The sequence below is a fragment of the Lutra lutra genome, chromosome X (assembly GCF_902655055.1).
Source record: "Lutra lutra chromosome X, mLutLut1.2, whole genome shotgun sequence".
Lineage (NCBI taxonomy): Eukaryota > Metazoa > Chordata > Mammalia > Carnivora > Mustelidae > Lutra > Lutra lutra.
In genome coordinates, this window is record NC_062296.1 from 68,286,009 (window position 1) to 68,311,937 (window position 25,929).

Sequence of the window (25,929 nt, forward strand, 5' to 3'; positions counted from 1 at the left end):
TTTCTCCTTCTGACTTGTGACTGTAAGCTCTAGCCTTGGGCACATGCACAGCAGAGGAGGCTAGTGATGGGAATCAGGCTGGTGAGGTATGGGTACACAGTTGGAGAAGCTAGCTGCAGGTAAGCTCAGTGGGGTCCTTTGTGTAGCATTGGGAAAGCTGGGGAAGCTGGTCACTCACCCAGCTCTCCTTTTCTAGCTAGGAAGTTCCCTCTAGGGACTGGGTAGGGGGAGGGAGATGGGGTTAGGCAAACAAAAGGAAGCACTTTCCTTGTTTCCTTTTTCATGCAGTTATTCTCAGGTCCTTTGTTCTACTATGTGCTGAAGATTCTTAAGTTGACTCCTGAGCTTTCCCAGAGCTGAGCTGTTTTTGTTTGGGGTTAGCTGCCCAATTGTGGATCTTCGTTGGGGGACAGGGGTGGGTGTCTTACTTCACTGTCTTGGTGACATTAGTCCTTTTCTAGCTTTTTGAGTGGAATACTTCTTATCTATTTTCAGCATTACATATAAAAAAGTCTATAGATTTTCCTAAAAATATTACTTTTGTTTTCTTTTAGAAGTTTTAAAGTTCATATGAAAGCAAGTCAGAGAATAATCTCACACACACACACACACACACACACACACACACACAACACACACACACGGGAAGCATTAAGAAGGAGTGGATAGATGCCACACCAGATTTTAAAATATTGTCATTAGACCCCAGGACCTGACTTTACTGCCCACCTGCTTGTACTTACCAATCTTTGTCCCACATTTTTCCTTAAACTTTTCTGTCCAGCTTATCTCTTAACTCCAGCAAAAGGTCTCCTGGGCATAGCATCCCTTGATGAAACTAAAACTGACCCTCAGGCAGTAAGTGCCCAGAGGAGGAGCTCCTTTGGGTCCAGACCACCCAGGGCAAGTTGAACTTAACACTCAGCTCATTCATGCTCAGACAGACCATAGAGTGACCTGTGCAATGACCTACCATTACCTTTACCTGACTATAATATTAAAATCTCCACGCAAGGAGGAGCCTCAGCCTCATTTATATAACATACAATGTATGTCTAGGCATGTTTCCTTAAAGCACATGAGTGACCTTCTGCCTGCGTCTACATATGATGACAAGTCTTCCCTTTCTAAATATTCATCCTAACCTTAAATAAAAAGAACCAATTCATCCTTGCTTGGGGAGTCAGGCTTTGGAATTTATTCCCCATGTTCTCCTTATTTGCTGCAAATAAAGTTTTCTTTGTACGATAACTCCACCACCAAATGCACACCAAGTGTAGTTTCTATCTGTAAGTCACCAAGGAACTCACATTAGTGTGGTTACAATATTATAAGGTTAATAGAAACCTTCCTCACATCATCTTTAACAATCCTAATGTGCTTTATTGATCTGAAAATTGAAACAAAATATATATAGGCCTTATATTCACTATCTATAAAATGGAGAAAATAATTATGTTGGCTATATTACAGGCAATGGTGAGGAAAGCAATACTTGAAAATCGCTCCACAATAATGACAAGTTGCTAACATTCTTACAATATTTGAGGCACTATTGCAGCACTGGATAAATAGAACATGTATTGCTATAATGATACTGCATTATACACATGAAATAAAATTGTAATCGTGGATATTTGATTGGATTTGAAACAAAATTTATAAAATAGAGATGATAGAAACAAGAGAAGCATGTATAAGGCAGGGCAGAGATTCAGGAAAAGGTGGTGTTTGTTTTGGCAGTCAAATGGCTTACATCATGACCAGAGAGAACATGAGATAAGGTCTTGGGTTTCATGGGAAAATGAAAGTTGTAACTGAAAACTCTGCATAAAATTGGAACTTTAAAATAGGTGTACCTTTGTGAAATAAGTGATTAGATAAAATCCAACAATAGTTTATCAACACTCTGTTTTGTGCATCTTTATCTGACCACTAGATGAGAAAAAGCATTTCCCAAGAGGTAACATGGGCAGTCTGTTCGTCCAATGAACTCTTGGTTTGTATTATTCCACTTGAATGTATCAGGAACCCCAAGCCAAGGACTTTACATAGAAATTAGTCTAGGGACTGCTATATCCCCTAGGATTACTGGTAAAGACAAACATAAAATAATTCAAGAGAGGCACTCATACATTCCATACAGAGGGGGAAAAAATGAACACAAAAGCACATAAAGAAACAGTCTATCAAAAGAAAGAATCATGGATCCAATTGTCAGAAGGAGTAGAGCCCAAATAACATGAGCAAATATTACACAAATGTTAGATAAAATATAAGCATTTTTTAAATGGTGAAGAGATGAAAAAATGAAATTGAAATATAATTTTAAAAAATAGTAATGAAAAATGACCCTATTAAAAATAACAGGAAATGGGCACCTAGGTGGTTCAGTTGGTTGAGTGTCTGACTCTTGGTTTCAGCTTAGATCGTGATCTCAGGGTCATAAGATGGAGCTCCGTGTAGGGCTCCATGCTTGGTGATCTCTCTCCTTTTCATCCCCTCCCCTTCTTCTCATCCCCCTGCTCACATGCATGTGCATGCATGCTTTCTCTCTCTCTCTCTCAAAATAAAATAAATAAAATCTTTAGAACAATAAGACTTAAAAAAAAATAACAGGAAGGGCGCCTGTGTGGCTCAGTTGGTTAAGCCACTGCCTTCAGTTCAGGTCATAATCCTGGAGTCCCTGGATCGAGTCCCGCATCTGGCTCCCTGCTCAGCAGGGAGTCTGCTTCTGTTCCTGACCCTCTCCCCTCTCATACTCTCTCACTCTCTCTCTCTCTTTCAAGTAAATAAATAAAGTCTTTAAAAAAAATAACAGGAAGAATTGGAAATTTCTGAGTGAAAAATAGAGGCACTGATTTTTTTTAAAGTATTCAATGAATGTAATAAGTTGCAAATATTTGCAGATGGTGACAGAAATGGAGAATTGTAACAAAGTTTTGAGTAAAGTATCCAGAATTCAGCATAAGAAGACATAAGTGAAAACTACAAAAGAGACATTCAGAGACCTGAGGGATACTATGGAGTCTAACCCATTTTGTGGGGGACCTGATGTTGAATTATATGGGTATCTTAGCATGCTCTAACTCAGTTCACATGTTCCCTCTAATAGGCCTCCCTTCATTTGCTCTTGGGCCTGAGTCTACCATCAGGAAGAGTGCTGTGCAAGTGCTGGAAGCAGGGTCAGGCCATTTAGTAAGGAATCTTTGTATTACAGGTGCCTGAAATGTGGGTGGGGATGGACATGTTCCATTGGATCCTTGGACTTCTTGCCCTGTGGGGAGTGGCAAAGACAAAAGGGTAGACAGAGGCCCTGGCAAGCATGAGACCTAGGACGAGGATCTCACCTGATTGTTTTGAAAGGATGTCTTAGGTTGTATACCCCCAGAAGCAGATAGTGAGACTATGCATTGAGAACAAATAGTTTATTTATTTATTTAGTAAGATTGTATTTATTTATTTGAGAGAGAGAGGGCAGAGGGTGAGGCAGAAGGACAAACAGACTCCCCGTTGAGTAGGGATCCCGCTACAGGGCTAGATCCCAGGACCCCGAGATCATGACTTGAGCTGAAGTCAGTTGCTTAACTGACTGAGCCACTTCGGTGCCCCCACAAATAGTTTATTTAGTAAGTGATCTCACAAAGTATAGATAGGGGAGTGGGAGACAGTGAAGAGAGGAGACCAATTCGGGGGATTTCAATGAAGGGGATTAAGAAGTGCAAAAGTCCAGTTATGAAATAAGTGTGTTATCAGGTTTAAAAAGTACAGCATAGAGAATACAGTCAAAAATACTGTAATACCGTTATCGTGGTAAGCATTGTGTAGTGTATTATTGTTGAATCACTATATTATATACCTGAAACTAATATTATATGTCAACTATACTTCAATAAAAAATTTAAAATTTTTAAAGAAACATTTTTTTAAAAGAGCAGGGTATCACTGTGGGCAATTGGGGCTTAATCCTGCTGAGGACCTCTGGAAGAATTCAGCTCAGAATTATTCTAACCAAAGGGCAAGGAAGCTGGGTGATTTCTTTACTAATTCCCATCCATCATCAGTTGAGAACTGCTCCTGCAGGCTTTAACTGCCACTTCTGGCCTGATCCGTGCAAGGGCTGAGCACTCTCCTATGAGAAAGCCCTCAAGGAGAAACACGTTTTCCAACAAAGCCACTGACCTACAGGGAGTATTTAAATGCCCAGGAGAACTGGCAGGGCATGGATGGCATCTGCGCCTATGTAGAATAGAAAAGGACTTTGAGAAAACATGTCCCTAAAAGAGAATGATGATATGATGGCATAATGTGGCCAGTAAAATTTCCCATTTCCTAAAAATAAAAATGGTCTCTGCCTCTGCTATTTTACATCTGAAGGGATGTGGATACAGATGGATGAATCTCTTAATCCAGAAGTGGCTTCTTATCTATAATATATGATAATAGGAGTATTTATGTTTGTTACTCAGATGGAATGATTTGAGATGTTTAAGAAAGGATATATGTTATTTTATTAGTACATCTTCAAAAATAAAACTATCTTACCATGAATTCCACTGTTATGATGGATTCCTTTTGGGACTGGTAAAGGAGAGAGGCTGGCATCCGGCATTCCTTAGGGTCTTTACTCATGAACATTTCATGAGTTGGAAAATATACACTTAAGAATGTCCTTGGCTTTCACTTTCAGACTCAGTATCATTAGGAGGTAAATAGTTTTAGGGAAAAGGGAATGGTGTATAGCATAAAGCTTTGGACAGAAGCTTTATACTTTAACTTGTGTTTTTCCACTTTTGTTGACTATAAAATAGCTAGAGATTCTTTATCTTCGATAACATTAATAATTACTATTGAGATTTTAAATTTTCTATTCTAAACATTTCATTTTACATAAATTTCCTATTCTAAAGATTTTCACTTCAATCTGTTTATGTGCAAGCAAAAGGCATGTTTTTTCTGGATATCTGTTGATAAAACAACACACTTTGATCAAATAATTCTTTCTCCTGATTTGCTCTAATGAGATTGCCATAACCCAGATACTTCTCTCAGAATGAAAGTAATCAATGAACAAAGATGATAAAATGTGCCTGGAGTCCTTTTTTGCCAAGAGAAAATTATATTCTAAAATTATATTCGGGGGCGCCTGGGTGGCTCAGTGGGTTAAGCCGCTGCCTTCGGCTCAGGTCATGATCTCAGGGTCCTGGGATCGAGTCCCGCATCGGGCTCTTTGCTCAGCAGGGAGCCTGCTTCCCTCTCTGCCTGCCTCTTTGTCTACTTGTGATCTCTCTCTGTCAAATAAATAAATAAAATCTTTAAAAAAAAATAAAATAAAATTATATTCGTACTTGAATAGGATGGAATAAAAATAGCAATATTTTGACAGCCTTTGAAAGTAACTATTTGTTTCCCTCATGGACCAGCTGAGAATGCTGGGGCTTTGGTTAGACATAGTAAGGATTCCAACAGTGGTTCATTGCCAGTTTGTGTTAATGTGTAATATTAAATTATAATATGGTATATGCATATATCAGCATATAACATAATATATGCTATATAATATATAATTAATATGTATACATAATTTTTTATTTAAAATATAGTACATGCACATAATATAAACATATACAAAATCTTAATTTTACAAAGGACTTGAAGTAGCTAATACTTCTACAGGAGGAACTGATTTTCATAGATTAGATTTCAGTGTATTTGAAAACGAAATTGCCATCTTTAATATTTTATGTGTTAAATGTTTCTCTGAGTGAATTAACATTCTAGCCAGTCAGTTTCATTGTCATGGATACTTGTCTGATCAATGTGCTTGACTTTTTTTCTAGTTTTCCAGAGATTTTCCTTATATGGAGTTGGGGCTTAGGACACTTTATCATTTGTTGTTTATTGATTATTTTCATATATTGGCAATAAATGGAAAGAAGAGTAAAATGGTTAAATTTGTATTATTATTTTTAATTTATTATTTAAGTACAGTTGACATCCAAAGTTTCAGGTGTACAATGTAGTGATCCGACAATTTCATTTTTTTTTAAAGATTTATTTATTTGTCAGAGAGAGAGCACACACAGAGGGAGAAGCAGGTAGAGGGAGAGGATCAAGTGGAACTTGATCCCAGGAACCTGAGATCATGACCCGAGCCAAAGGCAGACACTCAACTGATTAAGCCATCCAGGCATCCCAGTGATTCAACAATTTCAGACATTTGTACTGTTTTTTACACTGTATCCTACCTTAGGGTCGAAAAGATATTTAAAAAACAATGTTCTGGGGCACCTGGGTGGCTCAGTGGGTTGGGCCTCTGCCTTTGGCTCAGGTCATGATCTCAGGGTCCTGGGATCGAGCCCAGCATTGGTCTCTCTGCTTGGCAGGGAGCCTGCTTCCCCCTCTCTCTGCCTGCCTCTCTGCCTACTTGTGATCTCTCTCTCTATCAAATAAATAAATAAAATCTTAAAAAAAAAAACAATGCTCTGATCTCATTAGGATTATGAAAATGATTACCTTTGAGAAAAAGTGACATTGCTCAAAAGGAAGACCAGTATAGAACAGTGAAACAAAGGATAGCCTGCCCAGCCAGTGGGAGGCCTTGAAGAAATAGCAAAGCTTTCCCTGACTAAACAGCGATAACAAAAATATTCAATAAAGCAAGGGTAATTCTTTATGGTTATGTTATCTAGCTGTTGCACCTTTTACCCTTTTTTTTTTTTTTTTTGAGAGAGAGAGAGAGAGAGTGTGTGCATGCCCACACAAGCTGGGGGAGAGGCAAAGAGAGTGAGAGAATCCCAAGCGGGCTCCAGGCTGTGTGAGCCCAATGAGGGGCTTGATCTCACGACTCTGAGATCCTGACCTGAGGTGAAATCTAGAGTTGGACGCTTAGCAGACTGAGCCACCCAGGCACCCAGTGCTTTCCACCCTCTTGAGCAACGTGCCCTGCTCCCTGTAGTAACTCCCATGTTTAAAGGAATGGGATTGTTATTCAATAATCTCTGATGGACAGATAGTCCACAATAGAGATTCTAGACTTCAAGAAAACTGGAAAGTGAACAAGATACTTTTTATGACAAAATTTATAGGCTTCATTCTCTTTTGTCCAACGTTTTACATATTTCAGCTCAGGAGCTTAGCTGAGTTTAACAAATAGGCATGTTACTCAGTGCTTCAGGATGGTAAATAACAGTTACTCTGATGGAGGAAGCTAATTGGCTTCTTGCCATAAACTTTTGGAAAGTTTCTTTACTTATTTTGGAATTAGATAATACAAAATACAAAAACTATTGAGGAAGAAATAAGTTTATATGGGTATCTCTGGATATATACTGGATATAAGTTATGCATTTGTTTAAATATATTTGCAGGAGAGAATACATATACTTATTTCTTGCAAAGAGTGGGTATCCTGTGAGTGGTCTAGAAATGAATTTAAAGATACAGTTTCTCCTTAAAAAAATTAAGAGCACGCTTCATATTTTTATTTATTTATTTTAGAGATAGAGAGCTGGGGGAGGGGCAGAAAAAGAGTGAGAAAGAGAATTTTAAGCAGGTTACATGCCCAGCATGAAGCCTGACATGGGGTTTGACCTCACAACCCTCATATCGTGACCTGAGTTGAAATCAAGAGTTGAAATTGTAACCAACTGAGCCACCTGGGCCCACCAATTAATAGCACATTTTAATAATTAAAAAAAAAAACATTAAATTGTTCTTGTCTCCTCCTCTCAGTTGGATAAACCAACATCTTAAATTATTTATGTGCCAGCCTCAAAAAAATAATTTGCACAGATTTAAGAGGGAGAAAAGGGGTCTGGAGGCAAAAAAAAGTAAAATCTCCTAAGATATTATGGTGAGGATAAAACAGGACAGTAAAGGGAAAATCAGTGCTGAAGTTACTAGGACATAATAGGAAGCTTTTACCTGGTAGGTGCTAAAGGATCCCCTGGGACCAAAGTCCAAATTAGAAACTTGTATAATGAAAAAAAAAAGAAAAGAGAGAAAATTATTTCATGAAGATCAGACCAGAGGGTAGAAAGAAATCTCTGAATTTCATGCTAAAATACTGAAAATCAAGTATTTATTCATTCATTCAATTAATGTTGGAGAGCCCTTGTATGTGCCAGAGTCTGTGTTTGGCAGTAGATGTGACAAAATGAACAATGAAGACTAATAATGGGAGTCAGAAATTGTGTTAGGGAAATAACTAATTTTCAGTACATGGGAGATAAAAAAAAATAAATTAGATGGGGCACCTGGATGAATCAGTTAATTAAGTTAAGTTGATTTTGGCTAAGGTCATGATCTCAGGGTTGTGAAATGCAGCTCTGTGCTCGGCAGGGACCCTGCTGGAGATCCTCTCTCTTCCTTTCTCTCTGCCCCACCCCCCATAAATAAATAAATAAATAAATCTTGAAAAAAAATAAACATATTAAAATTCAGGCATTTTCAAGAAACTAAATTATGTAACTTTGAGCTTAATCCAGGAGTGGTAAAGGATAGGAAATCATTCTTGGTAGTTTGAGAAGAGATATTCTCTTGAGGGAAAGGAGGAACTAAAGACTGAGGATGGCCAGGTGAGAGATGGGCCTTCTGCATTTAGGTAGAAGAATACCGAGAAACTCAAGAGTGTGACTATGAAGAAGAAAGCTCCTTTGGAGAGGAAGGAAATGTCATTTGGACTTTTCAAAAACCCCTTGCATCGTACCTACTGAATGATATTTTCTATTTTTTCCTCTTCTACCAAAACATTTTTTTTTTAAATCTTACTTGACTACATTTAACTTTATGCTTATTTTTTTTTAAAGATTTTATTTATTTATTTGACAGAGAGAAATCACAAGTAGGCAGAGAGGCAGGCAGAGAGAGAGAGGAGGAAGCAGGCTTCCCGCCGAGCAGAAAGCCCGATGTGGGGCTCGAACCCAGGACCTGGGATCATGACCTGAGCCGAAGGCAGCGGCTTAACCCACTGAGCCACCCAGGCGCCCCTATGCTTATTTTTAAACACAGGGCAATATCATAGCATGGTGAATTTCATAATGTCATAAATATATTCTTTAAAATAAAATGCACATATTAAGGCAGAATTTGAGCATAGTGCCCATGTTCAGTGTTTCCTGTATTTCTCTAGTTGGATGAAATTGAATACAGGCAAGTATACTGAAAATATACTCATGAATTTTGGTTAAAGGTAAATTGTTTAATTAAGATTAATTATATGCAAAAAAAGACATACTTACAATAATATTCCCCAGTAGGTGTAACATTTTGCTCGACAAAAAAAAAAAAACAAAAAAAACAGAGAAAATAATAATTCTCAAATTCACAGGTCATTAATCTTGACCTTATGAAAGAACAAAGTAATTTATTTCAAAGATAATTGAACCTAATATGTGAAACCTAATAAAGTTGCAATATTAGTAATGTAATTGTTCTCATTTAAAATTTGGGTCAAGCTTATAATGTAATGAGAGAGCAAACAAGGAGAACATTAACTTCCTAAAAACAAACAGCAGGAAGTGTCCTTTTACTTGACAGATAGTACAGTGTAACTAGGCAAAGTTTCAGACCCTAGGACCTGCTCTTACTATCCCTGGGACAAGTCACCAAAATGCTCTATAACTCAGTTTTCTCATTTTGGGACAGAGATTGTTCAATGAAGAATGTATGATGATATATTTAATGCACTTAAGCCAGTATCTGGAACATGATAGATGCTAATTAAATGTTATTAGTGTTTTTGCTGTATTACTAATTCATCAGAGTAAAAAGAAATGACCTAGCGGCACCTGGCTGTCTCAGTCAGTGGAGCATACAACTTGTGATCTCCGGTTTCTGAGTTGGAGCTCTGCATTGAGTGTAGAGATTACTTAAAAATAAAAATAAAATAAAATTTTCTTAAGGCTTTATTTATTTATTTATTTATTTAGAGAACATGAAGGGCAGGAACAGAGGCAGAGGAAGAGAGAAACTCAAGCCGACTCTGCACTGAGCATGGAGCCCACAAGGGCTGGATCTCAGGAACCATGAGATCATGATCTGAGCAGAAAACAAGAGTTGGATGCTTAAACGACTGGGCCATCCAGGCACCCCAAAATAAAATCTTTAAAAGAAAGAAAGAAGGAAAGGAAGGAAGGAAGAAAAGGGAAGGAAGGAAGGAAAGAAAGGAAAGACCTACATGCTGTGCTATATTTGATTCATCACAAAAACTACAAAGCACTGACTTTGGAGTTGAATACTAATTATATAATTTGAAACAATCTACTTAACCGCTCTTAGCCTCAGTTTCACAACTGGCTTTCCTCCCAGGCTTCAGTAGTTGAGTTGACTCAGAATATTTCAATAGTAGGTGCAAATTTTTTTCTATGTTAAATGAAGAACTATATAACAAGTCTCTCAGGGATGTTAATGCTCCAGTAAATAGATATCACTAAATTTCTAAATAGAAAGTTCAAGTGCCAAAATTGACTGAGTTTTTTTCCTGCCCATCAACCTCAGTACAGCTGGTTTGTTGTTTTTTTTTTTAAATTTTTAATTTATTTGACAGAGAGAGATCAGAAGTAGGCAGAGAGGCAGGCAGAGAGAGAGGAGGAAGCAAGGCTCCTTGCTGAGCAGAGAGCCCGATTCGGGACTCGATCCCAGGACCCTGAGATCATGACCTGAGCTGAAGGCAGAGGCTTAACCCACTGAGCCACCCAGGTGCCCCAGTATAGCTGGTTTTAAGTAGGTATCTGCTTATATGGTGTGACATCAGTGGTGCCAAAATGTCTTTGTACAAAACCATTTTTTCCACCATGCTTATATAGATTTTAAAATGTCCATCTTTCCTTTGGATTTAAACCAGTGATGGCTTCAGAGGAAAGCATGTTGGTTAGCTGATCTGAGTAATGCAATAAACAAACATATAATCTAGAAAGAACCTTAGGGATCGAAGGCTGGTAAAAGTTAATAGAGTCAAACTTGCCATGTGAGAAGCATACAACTAGCAGCAATTCTAGGATCCTAGTGAGTGCTTTTTCTTTATCCCCACTTGCCTGAACGTCTGTTAAAGTCCAAATACTGTTTTTATGCACCAGTATAAATGGCCAAAGTCCTTCGGAGCATTGTTCTCTCCAAGCTCAGGAAGCTGCTCCCTAGAGGGAAGCAAATGCCATAGGACTGACGAATGTTAAGAATAAGTCAAGCAGAGAGAGTCAATTATCATATGGTTTCACTTATTTGTGGAGCATAACAAATAGCATGGAGGACAAGGGGAGATGGAGAGAAGGGAGTTAAGGGAAATTGGAAGGGGAGGTGAACCATGAGAGACTATGGACTCTGAAAAACAATCTGAGGGTTTTGAAGGGACGGGGGGTGGGAGGTTGGGGGAACCAGGTGGTGGGTATTAGAGGGCACGGATTGCATGGAGCACTGGATGTGGTGCAAAAACAATGAATACTGTTACGTTGAAAAGAAATTTAAAAAAAAAAAGAATCCATAAAGTGATGGATTCCTTTAAGCTAGGGTATTAAGGAAAGACAATCTATAGGAGCTAGCATTGTAATTGAGGCTTGGAGAATGACTAGTACATTTATAAGTAAACTTGGAGTTGGTTATAAATCCAGGGAAAGTGGATGACAAGAGCAAATTCTTGGAATAGGGAATTTTCCAAATTGACTCAGACACTGAGCCTTTGGGAAATCTGGGGACTTGAAGCTGTAAAGGTATATTCATGTCAGTAATTTCTTGCATCATTCACTGAATAGTGGGGATTCGTGGGAAATTTTCATGTGAAAGTATGACATAAAGATAGTTTTGGAAAAATACTATGGCAGTCTAAGATGAAAGAAAATATTTTAGGTTTATGAAATCAATTTGGTAGATATTTGCAGTGTCTAGCCATTAAATGACAAAGTTATGAACTAGAGTGATAAGAATGGATATGGACAGATAGGGGCAGAGGCAAAAGAAAAATCAAAGTATATTTGGTAAGACTTGTATGCCAGGCCAGCCTACAAACACTACTACTCCAATTACGAAGACTCTCAAAATGATTACTCAAACCCAGTTCATTTTGCTTTTACATAAGTTAAATAGTTCAAATGGCATTGACTGGATTGAGGATATAAGTATGAAGGCAAAAAGTTCCTCAAGGTTTCCAGTTTCTCAGGGCTCCATCAGCTTAGAGGTCAATGCAACCCATTCTGCGTGAGATCAGGTGTAGCCTGTGGAAATGTGTATGTATATATGTTCTGTTCTTTAAATTAATCGTCCAGAGCTGGGGCCAGGTAAACATTCACATACAAAATCTTGCATATCTTTGAGTACCACAGAGACTAGGAAAGGAGGCCATCTACTCAGCATAAGGAGAAGAGATGAGGCTTGGGAATTAAAGTACTTAGGGAAAGATCTGAAGAGTCCTTTGGAAACTGCCATGTTAGGAAAACATGAAATTGATGAAAGTACAGCAAAGCAAGGGTAAAAAAGACAGTGAGAGCACACAAAATTTTAGAGCTAACCCATATTTGTGCTTTTCTTACCTTTTTGCAGGAATTATGAAAAATACATAGTAGGGACAAGGGTAACCTAGGATAGATAACTTCCAAAAGTTGGGAAGTCAAATAAGTAAGAGAATCAAGGGAATAACCGTCCATAAGCTCTATCCTAATTACCAAGGTGACTGTCAGACATTTTTAAGACATCACCTTAAATTTCCAAGGATAAAGGCAAGAGACAAGTAAAAGAAAACCTTGATTCTGGGATTAGATATTGTATTTAAAAAATGATGATCGAGGGACGCCTGGGTGGCTCAGTTGGTTAAGCAGCTGCCTTTGGCTCAGGTCATGATCCCAGCGTCCTGGGATCGAGTCCCGCATCGGGCTCCTTGCTCGGCAGGGAGCCTGCTTCTCCCTCTGCCTCTGCCTGCCATTCTGTCTGCCTGTGCTTGCTCTCTCTCTCTCTCTCTCTCTGACAAATAAATAAACAAAATCTTTAAAAAAAAATGATGATCGGGAAGTAAATAGATGATACAGAGAGACAAGTTCAGGTTATGAAGTTATGATGAATGACAGTAGAAGAATACTGGTCTGAAATTATCTCTGATGTTCTATCCATGTCCTGTTTGCCTTCTTTTGAGTCTGGAGGAATAGACAACAGATCATTTTTTTGGAGATGACTGAAAAAATGTTAAAGGAAATAGCAGTTCAAGCTTAGGTAGGACAATATGGGTGAATTTGAAACCAGTGAGGGGGTAGAGTGGGTAGAATGGGCAGGAAGACATCAGAGAATTAAGAACTAAACTGGGTAAGAATGGTAGAACAAAAGATTGTTCAATGGGAAGGTCCGTACCTAACACAGAAGGTGTAGAAAACTAGAGCAAAGAAGGAAGTGCAAAGATAGTAGACTTAATTCAAATATTATCAGTGAGCAGGAGGGAAATTTTAAAAAGGCCTAAACATGGTATAAAGTTGGAGTTCTGCTTCACTCCATCATCCTTTGCCACTCTAACAGAACACACTATAATGTCCACTGGCTCACTCCTTAGCTTCTGGTGTGCTTCCCATCAAATGTCACCACCACAGTAGTCATTAACATCTTCTGAACTTACCATAACTGTTAAGAATTTTGTTTTACACAGTCCATTAAGAATTTATGAAAAAGGGACGCCTGGGTGGCTCAGTTGGTTAAGCAGCTGCCTTCGGCTCAGGTCATGATCCCAGCGTCCTGGGATCGAGTCCCACATCGGGCTCCTTGCTTGGCGTGGAGCCTGCTTCTCCCTCTGCCTCTGCCTGCCATTCTGTCTGCCTGTGCTCGCTCACTCTCCTCTCTCTCTGACAAATAAATAAAATCTTTAAAAAAAAAAAAAGAATTTATGAAAAAAAAAAAAGGGTGCTTGGTGGCATAATCGGTGAAGTGTCTAATTCTTGATTTCAGCTCGGGTCATGATATTAGGGTTGTGGGATCGAGCCACTCTGCTCTTGGCATGGAGTCTGCTTGGATTCTCTCTCCCTCTACCTCTGTCCCTCCTGCTTATGCTGTCTCTCTCAAATAAATAAAGAAGTCTTTTAAAAAAATTACATGAAAAAAGTCTCCCACAACCCCCCCTCCACCTCCACCAAAACCCAGTTATGATAGAATATTTGTCTTGGAAAACCTGAGTTAAGGTTTCATACACATTCTGGGGACAAGATGTTTAAATTTTTCATCTCCAGTGTCCATATTCTAAAAGAGAATAGAAATATTCATCTCAAAAATTCGTGTATGGCTTCTATGAGGTAAAGTAACAACAGTGGCTGGCAGGCGTGTTTTATGAACACTACTTGAGTCTCACTTTAATGTGTCCTCATCTGGAATTCTGGCCTATTTGTTCGACTTGTAACCTATTGCTTTCCTTTTCTTGTACTTTATAACATTAAGGGGGGAGGATTCACAAGAGCGTATAATAAATCTAGTCTAAAGCTTTCAGTCACCATTTTTGCATGTAATCTGGGGATGTAATTTGATTAAATGAATTTCAATTTTATTTTTTTAAAAGATGTTATTTATTTATTTAACAGAGAAAGACACAGCAAGAAAGGGAACACAAGCAGGGGGAGTGGGAGAGGGAGAAGCAGGCTTCCTGCTGAGCAGGGAACCCAATGCAGGGCTCGATCCCAGGACCCTGGGAACATGACCCAGGCTAAAGGCAGATGCTAAATGACTGAACTACCCAGGAGTCCCTGGATTTCAATTTTAATCACCAAATGACAGCTCTACAATTGAACTATTCTTTTTGTGAAGAGCACCAACTCCCTCAGAATTAGCATGACTATTTTTAGACAAAACAGAATGAACCTCAGTGTCCTGCTGTATACAAGGCAGCAAAGCCTGCTACTTATGAGAAGGAATATGAGAGGCACTGTGAACTGTGCATTGTTGATTAAGAATGTTTATGACAACCTTGAAAGAAGCTCCTGGGCCAGTAGCTGTTGAAATGAACAGAATAATTAAATAATTACACTTGATATGCTTTTCCTTTGTATAGCCTTTTTTGTATTCATCTCATTAGCATTTGTAAGGCTGTACATTTCAAGACATGCTAATAATAAAAAAAGAGCTCTTTTGACATATTTGTGTAGAAAATTTTCAGAAGGAATTTAGGGGAGTAAAGGCAAGTCAGGGTGTAGTGCAGAGTGAGGGTGGAATACCGTAAATGTTGCTGGTTACATAAGAGGCTTTGCCTGTCTCATTATTTTGAAAAATATTTGCAAAACATGATTATGATAGCTTTGCCCAGAGTTTTCCTTTACAGTTAAATTAATGTTGTCATTATGCTCTGGAAAAATTGAGCTAGTCAAGGAAAGACTAATTCCATTTTTATTGATATTACCATTGGAAGACTTGTACACATTTTTAAACACTAAGTATAATTGTTTTTTGAACAGCTGTTAACTAATATGACATAAGAAAACTAGACAATAAATTTTTGACAAATACACGAAAATCTCCCTATTCTCCTCAAAGATGTGCATCAACGAGTGTGTGTATGTGTCTGCGCGTACCAACAGTCTAAAAAAAATGTTGTGGTCATTTTCAATTGTTCGTAAGTATAAAACAGTTATTTACTGAGGTTCTATAATTATGAAAACCTTGATAAGCACAGTAGTTCCGAATAAGGCTGACCTTCAAACAACTAAGCTCTGCTTGTTAAATTACTGTAATAGTTGCTTTTACTATAGCATAACCCTTCCCACTCTAAGCACCACAGGCCTTCCCACAGAACCCTCTGGATCCCCCAGCAATCTGGTAACAACTAAGGAGTTAATACCTAGTGCATTAGGGGGCCTCAGAACCTTGCTCAGGCATCCTTTCAGATTGATAAGAATGTTTATCTATGGGCCTGGGTGGCTCAGTTGGTTACGTGCCTGCTTTCGGCTCAGGTCATGATCCTGGGGTCCTGGGATCAAGCTCTGTGTCACGTTTCCTGCTGGGTAGGGAGTCTGCTTCTCTCCTCTACCCCTCCCCCTGTTTGTGCTTTCTGTCTCTCTTGCTCTCTCTTGCGCTCTCTCTCAAATAGATAAATAAGATCTTGTGAAAAAAAAATTCTTATCTATGTTTCTTAATTATATTTAATATTATTACTGGGTAGAAAGGTGGATATGATATGGCTCCTACCTCCCAGAAATTCATATCTGGTGGTAGAAATAGATATCCATAAATCATCTCAGCACAAGGTACACTCTGATATATGGAAAATTTAAACAAAGTGCTGGGGAGCATGGTAGAAAGAGATTAATCACAGCAGTGTGGATCTGAGAGGTCTTAGGAGATATAGGGTTTTATTCAAACCTTGAAGGATGATCTGGGATTTATCAGCCAATATGGGTGCAGGAGGGCATTCCAGCAGGTGAAACAACCTTAATTTAAACATAGAAGAGACAATTTCTGTAAATAATGAATAGAGAGGAATGTTTGGAGGGTGTGTGGAAGGAATGTAGGATAACATACAGGCAGAATTTGTAAGACAGAGTTTTTGTTTAGCTTCTTATTACAGTGGGAGCCATTGAAGATTCAGGAGTCAAGAGGCATGAGTCAATACATTTAGAAATCTGGAGGTAATATGTAAAACAAATGGTCAGGGAGAGATAGAGCAGTTAAATCTGGGAGATCATCTAAAGGCTTTTTGTATCGATTTAGATCATGGAACAAAAATCTTTCCTGTAAAGGTTCAGAGAGTGAATGTTTTATGCCTGCAGGTCATCTGGTCTCTGTTATAGCTGCTGAACTCCCCTATTATGTAGCATGAAAGCAGCCAGAGACAATACCTAAATGAATGTGAGTGACTGTGTTCCACTAAAACTTTATTTACAAAAACAGTTGGCAAGCCAGTTTTGGCACACAGGCCTGTTGACTCCTGTTCTAGATCATCAGTTATTAATGTAAGTACCTTATTTTCAGTTTCCCATAAAGCAAACTCTGAGATAGGGATTTGAATGCATATAATTTATTTGGAAGCTGGTCTTAGGAAACACTCTGAAGTGGGCAAGTAGGACCCTGAAGAGTGAAAGCCAATAAAAGGTAGAATTAGAAAGAGATTACTCCTGAAATCTGGACTACCTCACTAGGGGCCTTATCAGAGACTATGTAGAATACCCCTCAGAATTGTCACCCTGTAGAGTCAATAAGCCGGATATGTATTCACTATATCTCATGCTTCATTATCTGAGGGACACTCTTGAGATATTATCCCCTAGATATTTCTGCCATAAACAGGCTATGTATGCTCCCATGACAAAGAATGTCTTCAAACAGAGAGATGCAGGAAAACAGTATGTATGGGAACCGTTGTGGAGAGCAGGTGGGCTAGGAACACTATGCGCTTCAGTGGGTATCACAGCGTATAGGTGAGTAAGGAAAATTTTTTAAGAGAAGGTGAAAGTGAAATGTGTTCCTTCACTGACCTCCAATCAAGATCCACATGTCTGTGGGAGGAACATTTATTTTAAAGCTGACTTGGTATAGAATAAAAGTAGAATGGCCACTCAAAATGAAAGTTAATGGTAGATGGAACTAGGTCTGTGAGGAACAGGAAGACAGTTTTAAAAGAAATAAAAGGTAAAATGGTCTGTCACAGGTTGGGTTCCAGAAAAAGCAGTTTTGAAGATGGGGTTTATCATGCAGATGCTTTTTGGAACTGCTGTTGGTATCAAGTGTGTGTGGAGGGGGGCGGGGTGCAAAAAGGGTATGAAATAAAAGTGGGAAAGTTACATGTTGAGCTGTGATACAATCCCAACAAAGGCCTCAGTCAGCCTCATGGGGAACACTAAAGCCGAGGTCATCCTCCAGAACTGCTCCCAGTCAGGACAAATGGGTCAGGTCTTTATAGCCCTGTGTTGGTCAGTCACTGGAAGTTGGTTTGCTTTGGAAGGAGGCATGATATTGGAAGAAGCCATTTTCTTCAGCTGAGGAAAACCCGAGAGAAGGTTTATAGCCAAAAGGACCCCATAAGACCCCAGCAGCTGGGGGAATAATTCCTGGTTGCTACTTGACAATTTCTGCCACAGGTACATTTGATGATGATTGGATCATCATTGGAAAGATGAGGGAGAAAAAAGAGGCAAATATGGTAATGGTGCTGAGAGACCCCAAGGAAGGTGAAACCATTAACTTAAAGAGGGGGAAAAAATTTCAGAGGATTAAATCCCCTCTGAATAAAATATTCAGAGGATAAAATTCAGAGGTCAAAATTACTTTTTCTTTGCCAACACATTTCAGGAAATGAAAATATATTAAATAAGTTGTCCTCAACATGAAAATATGAAAGCTAATTTCACAAATGCCACATTATCTCAATGAGAGAAAAAGAAGCAAAACAAAGCAAGCAAGCAAACACAGTGTGTGAAGTTCATTTTTCTTAAGGCCATGGCAGATACGATGTTAATGATATCACACTTTAAGACAGGATAAAAGTTAAGATTCTCTTTTGAATAACAATAAAGTGACCTCACTGGTATGGATATGAATTGTAATTTGAAAAGATTATTTTCCTGTCCATTATTACATAATTGATACAGAACAAACTGTAGAAATGAGGTACTATGGCCCGTTACCCACTTGAAGTAGTGAAGTATGCAAGTAGATTTCCATTTTTGTCAGGAAGAAGTTTGTTTGCACAAGACAGAAATTTAAGTGAATATGATTGGGCCTAAGTGGTTAACTTGTGCTTTAGTAACAGCAATCCTAAATTTATTTTGATTGCAATGACATAATATGATTCATAAACGTAATTTAAAGATGGTTATAAAAGATGCATGTTCATAAGATAGAGCTCACTCCTAATGCAGTATTATGAAAATTAACCAGTTAGAGGTTGTACAATGTGGTATAACATGTACATCATTTTTCTGATAATTTTCTCCGGTTATTCTTTAATATCCTGTATAGATCATAAGTCTGAGATGTGTGTCTCTGGCATGACAGTTCTGAATTTCTTATGGGGATGTTACTCCTATCAGCTCGATGCCCTCAGCTTGTGAGTATCAGGGCAATAATATATGTTAGAAAGGAAAATTCTTATAACAATAAGCAGGTAAGTGCTTAAACTTATAGGGCCACCTTCAGGACTGCGTTTCTGTGTTATCAGTTCCCTACTTCTGGAACCTGCTGTGTACAGTGTAGCTGGTTTTTTTTTTTTTTTTAAAAGATTTTTTTTATTTATTTATTTGACAGAGAGAGAGATCACAAGTAGACAGAGAGGCAGGCAGAGAGAGAGAGAGGGAAGCAGGCTCCCTGCTGAGCAGAGAGCCCGATGCGGGACTCGATCCCAGGATCCTGAGATCATGACCTGAGCCGAAGGCAGCGGCTTAACCCACTGAGCCACCCAGGCGCCCCAGTGTAGCTGTTCTGAGCCTATTTTTGGACACAGATCCCTTTGGCAGTCTAAAAAATACAGACTCAGAATACTGTTTGTATATAAACACAAATGTATAAATAGCAAAGGAAAGCAATAATTTGGAAACAGTGCTGTCAAAATAAAAATGAAACGCATTTGTGGTGTAGTATATGTCCACCTTAACACAATGAACAACATGATATAGAGAGTGGTCCCAATATTTTTATCATTTCAAGATGTGTGACATAACTGTTAACGTGATTTCAGAATACCCAGAATGTTTACTGGTGACCTAGTCGTAGATACTTCTTCCTTGTTAGGTTGCCCACATTCATACTTGAAGAAAGTGATACATTTCAGTGAGATGTTAGTGAAAAGATAAATGTTATTTTTTTCCTTTCAAATCCTCTGAATCCTATACCTGGGCATCTCAGGGGTACAGACTGTGAATGCTGGGTTGGAAAGCAATGGCAGACCCTGCTGTATTGCCTTCTGCCAGGGCCACATCTTATGGTGGATTTGGTGTTGACAAGTCAGTCTAGTGGTCCCTCAGCACCATCTATTTCAATGAAATCCTCCCCTTGAGGGCATTCCTTTGATGTAAATAAGGCTAGATGGTGAAGGAATGTAAATTTTTTTTTTTAAAGATTTTATTTATTTGACAGAGAGAGAGAGAGAGAGAGAGAGAGATCACAAGGAGGCAGAGAGGCAGGCAGAGAGAGAGGAGGAAGCAGGCTCCCCGCTGAGCAGAGAGCCCGATGCGGGACTCGATCCCAGGACCCTGGGATCATGACCTGAGCCGAAGGCAGAGGCTTAACCCACTGAGCCACCCAGGCGCCCCAGGAATGTAAATTTTAGAACAAGAAGTTTAAACTTGAATCCATAGACATTTTTCAGCCTCCAGTACTCTTTTTATAATATGCCAGTGTGATCCAAGCAGGGATTTATCCTTAAAACTCCCTTAGTGGTAAACAAGATGGCTTGCAACAGAGGCCAGGGTTGAGTAAACACAACGAGGAAATATGAGTTATCACTGGCTCTGTCCTGATCTTAAGAATGAAGAATGACTTAAGAGACAGTGTGATGAATTACCAGGACTTGATTAATGTGGAATTTGGATAAAGTGTCAAAGCTCTCACTGATAATATTTCCTGGCGAGGTAAATAGGAAAGTTGTTGCAATACAAACAAAAGCAAAGAAATGAGAAGTTTAGATATGCCTGAGGAAGACATGTTATTTCTTTGATTTAGAGGTTGAGGCAATGTCCAATGGACACTTGTTCATTTTGAACTGAAGATGGGAGATTGAGCTGGAGATCTAGGCTGGGAATGATATGTAACAAGATGCTATATGGAGTTATGAGTATGGTGAGATACTGATGTACAGTATCAGAGAAGAGCAGAGAGGTAAAACAAACCTTTGGGGGAATGCTACATGGAGGAGGAGTAGAGAATTTGTGAAAGAAGACCCCCAAACACAGAGGACAAAGTAATAGTATAGTGTTGCATAAGGTAAGCATTTATAAGAGGAACAAGTTCTGGGGCAGGATGTACGGCATGGCGACTATAGTTAACAATACTGTGTGACATATGTAGAGGTTACTAGATAGTAAATCTCAAAGATTTTTTTCCTTTTGAAGATTTTATTTATTTGAGAGAGAAAGAGAGCATAAGCAGGGAGAGGGGCAGAGAGAAAAGCAGACTCCCACTTAGCGCGACCCCAATGAGGAACTCAATCCCAGGACCCTGGGATCATGACCTGGGCCCAAGGCAGACACTTAACTGACTCAGCCACTCAGGGGCCCAATCTCAAAGATTCTTACCACAAAAATAGATAATAATAATTATGGGAGGAGATTGATGTATTAACTAACCTTATTGTGGTGATTGTTCTGCAATATACACATCTATCAAATCATCACGTTGTGCACCTCAAACTTATACGATGTTATATGTCAATGATGTCTCAATAAAGCTGGGAAAAAAGAGAAAGAATTTGCCGAAGTGTCTTCCAAAGTGACTGTAACATTTTGCTGTTCCACCAGCTATGAATGAGAGCTCCCATTGCTCCACATCCTTGTCAGTATTTTGGTGTTGTCAGTGTTTCAAATTTGGGCCATTCTAATATGTGTGTAGTGATCTCTCACTGTTGTTTTGAGTTTTACATTTTGGTCTGTGATCCATTTTGAGTTCATGTTTGTGAAGAGTGTTAAGTTCTGTGTCTAGATTCATTTTTCCCATGTGGATTTCCAGTTGTTCCCACACTTTTTTTTTTTTGAAAAGACTATCTTTGCTGCATTATATTTCCTTTGCTCCTTTGTCAGAGATCAGTTGATACTCATGTGGGTCTATTTCCGAGCTCTACATTCTGTCTGATCCACCTATTTATCTTTTCTTTCACCAAAGCCACACTGTCTGAATTACTATAGCTTGATAGTAAGTCTTGAAGTTGGATATTGTCAGTCTTTCAAATTTGTTCTACTCCTTCAATAGTGTATTGGCTATTCTGTATCTTTCACTTTTTTTTTCTTTTTTAAGTAAGCTCTAAGCCCAACTTGAACTTGAACTCATTACCCCAAGATCAAGAGTTGCATGTCCTACCCACTGAGCCAGCCAGGCATCCCTCTTTTGCTTTTCTGCATAAAGTGGAATCAGTTCGTCTATATCCACAAAATAACTTGATTGAGTTTGATTGGGATTGTACTGAATCTATAGATTATTTGGAAAAATTATGCTGTTGAAAATTTAATATGTTGACCTTGGCTGATGGACCAAATTATTTCCAAACATTAAACAACAAGAATATTTTTGTACAGCATTTACTTACAGTGGTAACTCTTTAAATGTTCTAGCACACTACATGGACACAATTCAAGCTGCTTTAACTCTATTTATGCCACATTACAAAGCTAGATCCTGAGAACTCAAATTAAGGTGATTTCCAGTTATATTAGTAAGTTTAATCTCTACCCTGAACATTTTTTTAAAAGATTTTATTTATTTATTTGAGAGAAAGAGAGCCAGAGAGAGAGCACCAGCTGAGGGGAGGTGAAGGGAGGGGAAGGACTGAGGCAGAAGCAGACTACTCCCGAAGGGAGCCTGATGCGGGGCTCCATCCCAGGGTTCTGGGATCATGACCTGAGTTGAACGGAGATACTTAACCAACTGAGCCACCCAGAGGCCCCTACCCTGAACATCCTTAATAACAGTAGTCTGAAATTCAATCCTATTACTCATGACCTTTGATAGTAACAGTCAGTTAAGCTTGTAGCTCCAGAAAATAAGTAACAATGATCAATTTTAACATAATCAACAAATACCTTATATTTTTGTTCAATAGGAGCTGTAAGTGGTTTTTTACTTGCTGAAAAGTGATTGTATTCATTTAGTTCTCGCAAGTGTGAATTATAGCTACAACACATTTCTAAAAATTTGCAATTCAGAAGTTAGCACCCTGGAAAGAGATCTATTATGACATTGGCACAAGAAAGCCTCATCCAAACAATTGCAAACAAGCTTTTATTCAGCTTTGGTAAAGACTTGACATCAGAAAACTTCTGTTTAATGTCTAAATAAAATGTTTAATGTGAGCACAATAAAGTTGTTCTTATGTTAGGCCTACATTAAAGCAAGATAGAAATAGTTTTTATAGTCAACATTCTGCCATTCTCTGAAATGATACACTTTCCAGAAAGATATTTATTACCAGTTGCCATCTTTAAAATGACAAATTCAGTTCAAAATTTGATTTCTAATACTATGTGTAATGAGAAACGCCACTTGCCCTGTACATTTTTAAGAAGTGATGCCGAACAAAAGTATTACCATTTGATTTTGTATTTTCATTTAACTTTGGGAAGGATATTTATGTTATCCACCACATCGTAATGGCAAAATGGTGTGCCTCATACTTTGCAATTTCCTATTTAACTACTATTGCAAAAAGAACATATTCAGAAGCCAAGCAATTTGGTTTTCAATGCTTTCTTAAAGTATCCCTTTGAAAACATTTCAAGGTAAAGCAAATTTATGTATTTCACTTGATTTTTAGCATTATCCTTGTTTTTAAGACAAAACCCTATAATCATAATAGTTGACCTGAGAAAAACATTTTTTTAAAAGATTTCATTTGTTTATTTATTTTAGAGAGAGAGCATGAGAGGGAGGAGAAGCACAGGGAGAGGGACAAGCACACTCACCACTGAGCAGGGAAACAGAGGCAGGGCTCAATCCCACCACCTTGGGATCATGACCTGGGCCAAAATCAAGAGTTGGAAGCTCAACTGACTGAGCTATCTAGGTGCCCCTGGGAAAAACATTTTTTTTTAAACATAAAGCTTTTATAACAAGCTTATTCCATTTTTACTTCTATAAAATATATTTTAAATATTATTTTCTAACATATTAATAAATGAAGAAATCCTTTCCTTTCTCTTTAAAGATTTATTTACTTATTTTGGAGAGAAAGAGAGAGAGAAGTGGGGATGGGGGGGAGGGACAGGCGGTGGGGGGAGAGAATCCTGAAGCAGACTCCCAGCTGAGCATAACCCAGATGCGGGGCTTGATTCCAGAATCCTGAGGTCATGACCTGAGCCAAAATCAAGAGTCTGCTGCTTAACCGACTGAGCCCCCAGGCACCCCCTTCTCTTTCTTTTTAATGAGGCATCTTTGAGATTTCTCTTCCTTCTTGAATATAAGCCAAACTACATGTTACATACTGAGCAATCCATCCTTTAATTTTTGTCAGTTAAATGATGTGCAGCTATTTCAGGGCTTCCAACAATATTGTAATAACTAAGAATCACTTTACATAAGCGCTAGTTTTAATTTATTTTCTGTATCATAAGAATATGTAATATTTTCTCAAAAATGGTTTTTTAAAAATCAAAGCTCATCATCAAAATATGATTGATTCCTATAATCTCATGTTATGTGAGAAACAGACTCTGACTCTCCTACCTACCACTTCTTGTCTCTAAGATCTGGGTCAGGTTACTCTACCCCTCCCATCCTCAATTTCCTCACCCATGGAATGATAATATAAATAGTCCCTACATAATTGGCTGTTGGGCCATCAGTGGTTGATAGTGCGTGAAGCTCCTAACATAGAACATGCAGAGGTACTAAATAAATATTAGGTCTCCCCATTATGCTATGCAATTGAATAAATGTGACCTCAGTTCCCAATTATAGTATTGTCCAGTTGTGTGACCTTGAGTTATTTAGTTAACCTCACTGATATCAGGTTTCTTATTTGCAAGATAGATAATATTTAACTTTTTGGGATAGGTATGGGCAATAAATAAGAATAAATGAAATGTGCTTATCATTTATAGGGGGCTCAATTAATATTTGTCACTCTTATTTAATATGCTAACTCCCATCTCCACCCTATCTCTGACCCTCACATTTTGGAAAAACTTTGTATTTCTGTGCCATACTGTCTCTCTTCAATGTTGAAAGAAACCTAGTGATGCTCTTTTGTGGGTATTGTGGCATGGCAACCAGAACAGCTGAGTCTTCCCTGACACCCTGTGTTAGACTGTTTGGGAAGTCCTACACTGGAACCAGTGCAAGTGCCGGAAGTTTTTGGAAACAGTGGAGCTGCAGGTTGGTCCCTCAGAAGGACCAACTCCTCTCAAGCACTGTCAGGCTTAAGTCCTGGCCCCAAGTTGTCTATATGTGTTTTGGGGGACCAGCAGCACTGTGATGAGGGCAAGGCTGTGGATAGTCCCCACATGGACATCAAAGACTGAAGAAACTCACCAAGAATGAAAAATTAGTCAAGAAGCTGTGATGCCTTTTTTACCTTCAGAATCTCCAATCAAGCAGATCCCATGAATCGTGGGCCCAGGCCTGAATAAGGCTGGCAATTTCCCTTCCTTGCTGACCCACAATGAGAACATAGTGGCCAAAGTGGATGAAGTGAAGTCCATGATCAAATTCCAGATGAAGAAGGTGCTGTGTCTGGCAGTGGCCATTGGCCACATAAAGATGACAGGTGATAAGCTTGTGTACATCCACTTAGCTGTCAATTTTCTGGTGTCATTTCTCAAGAAGAATTGGAAAAATGGCTGGGCTTTATACATTAAGAGCACCAGCGGCAAGGCCCAGTGCCTGTACTAAGACACAGCTTAATAAATCGTAGTGCTGGGGTGCCTGGGTGGCTCAGATGACTGGGCATCTGCCTTTGACCAAGGTCATGATCTCCAGGTCCTAGGATCCAGCACCATGTGGAGCTCCCCGCTCAGCAGGGAGTCTGCTTCTCCCTCTCCCTCTGCCTCTCCGCCTGCTTGTGCTCTCTCTGTCTCTCTCTCAAATGAATAAATAAAATCTTAAAAAAAAAAATCCTAGTGCTACCATTAGAAAAAAAGAAAGAAAGAAAGAGGAAGGGAGGGAGGGAGGAAGAGAGAAAGAAATAAAACTAGGTTTCTTTGTGACCATAGCATCACATAAAATGCTAAGGTATTATCTAATGTAAGCTTTTGCTTTTTCTGTCTTCTCTGTCTTCTCACTATTCTCTTCTTAGTTTGGCAGGCAAATGCCTAAAAGTTATAGCCATATGGTTATATGTCCCTT

The 25,929-nt window shown here is 38.7% G+C and overlaps 1 pseudogene; it reads left to right on the top strand.

Moving 5' to 3' along the window:
* The first annotated feature begins 88 nt into the window (after positions 1 to 88).
* On the top strand, positions 89 to 25,476 carry LOC125091519 (60S ribosomal protein L10a-like; annotated as a pseudogene).
* The last annotated feature ends 453 nt before the right edge of the window (positions 25,477 to 25,929 follow it).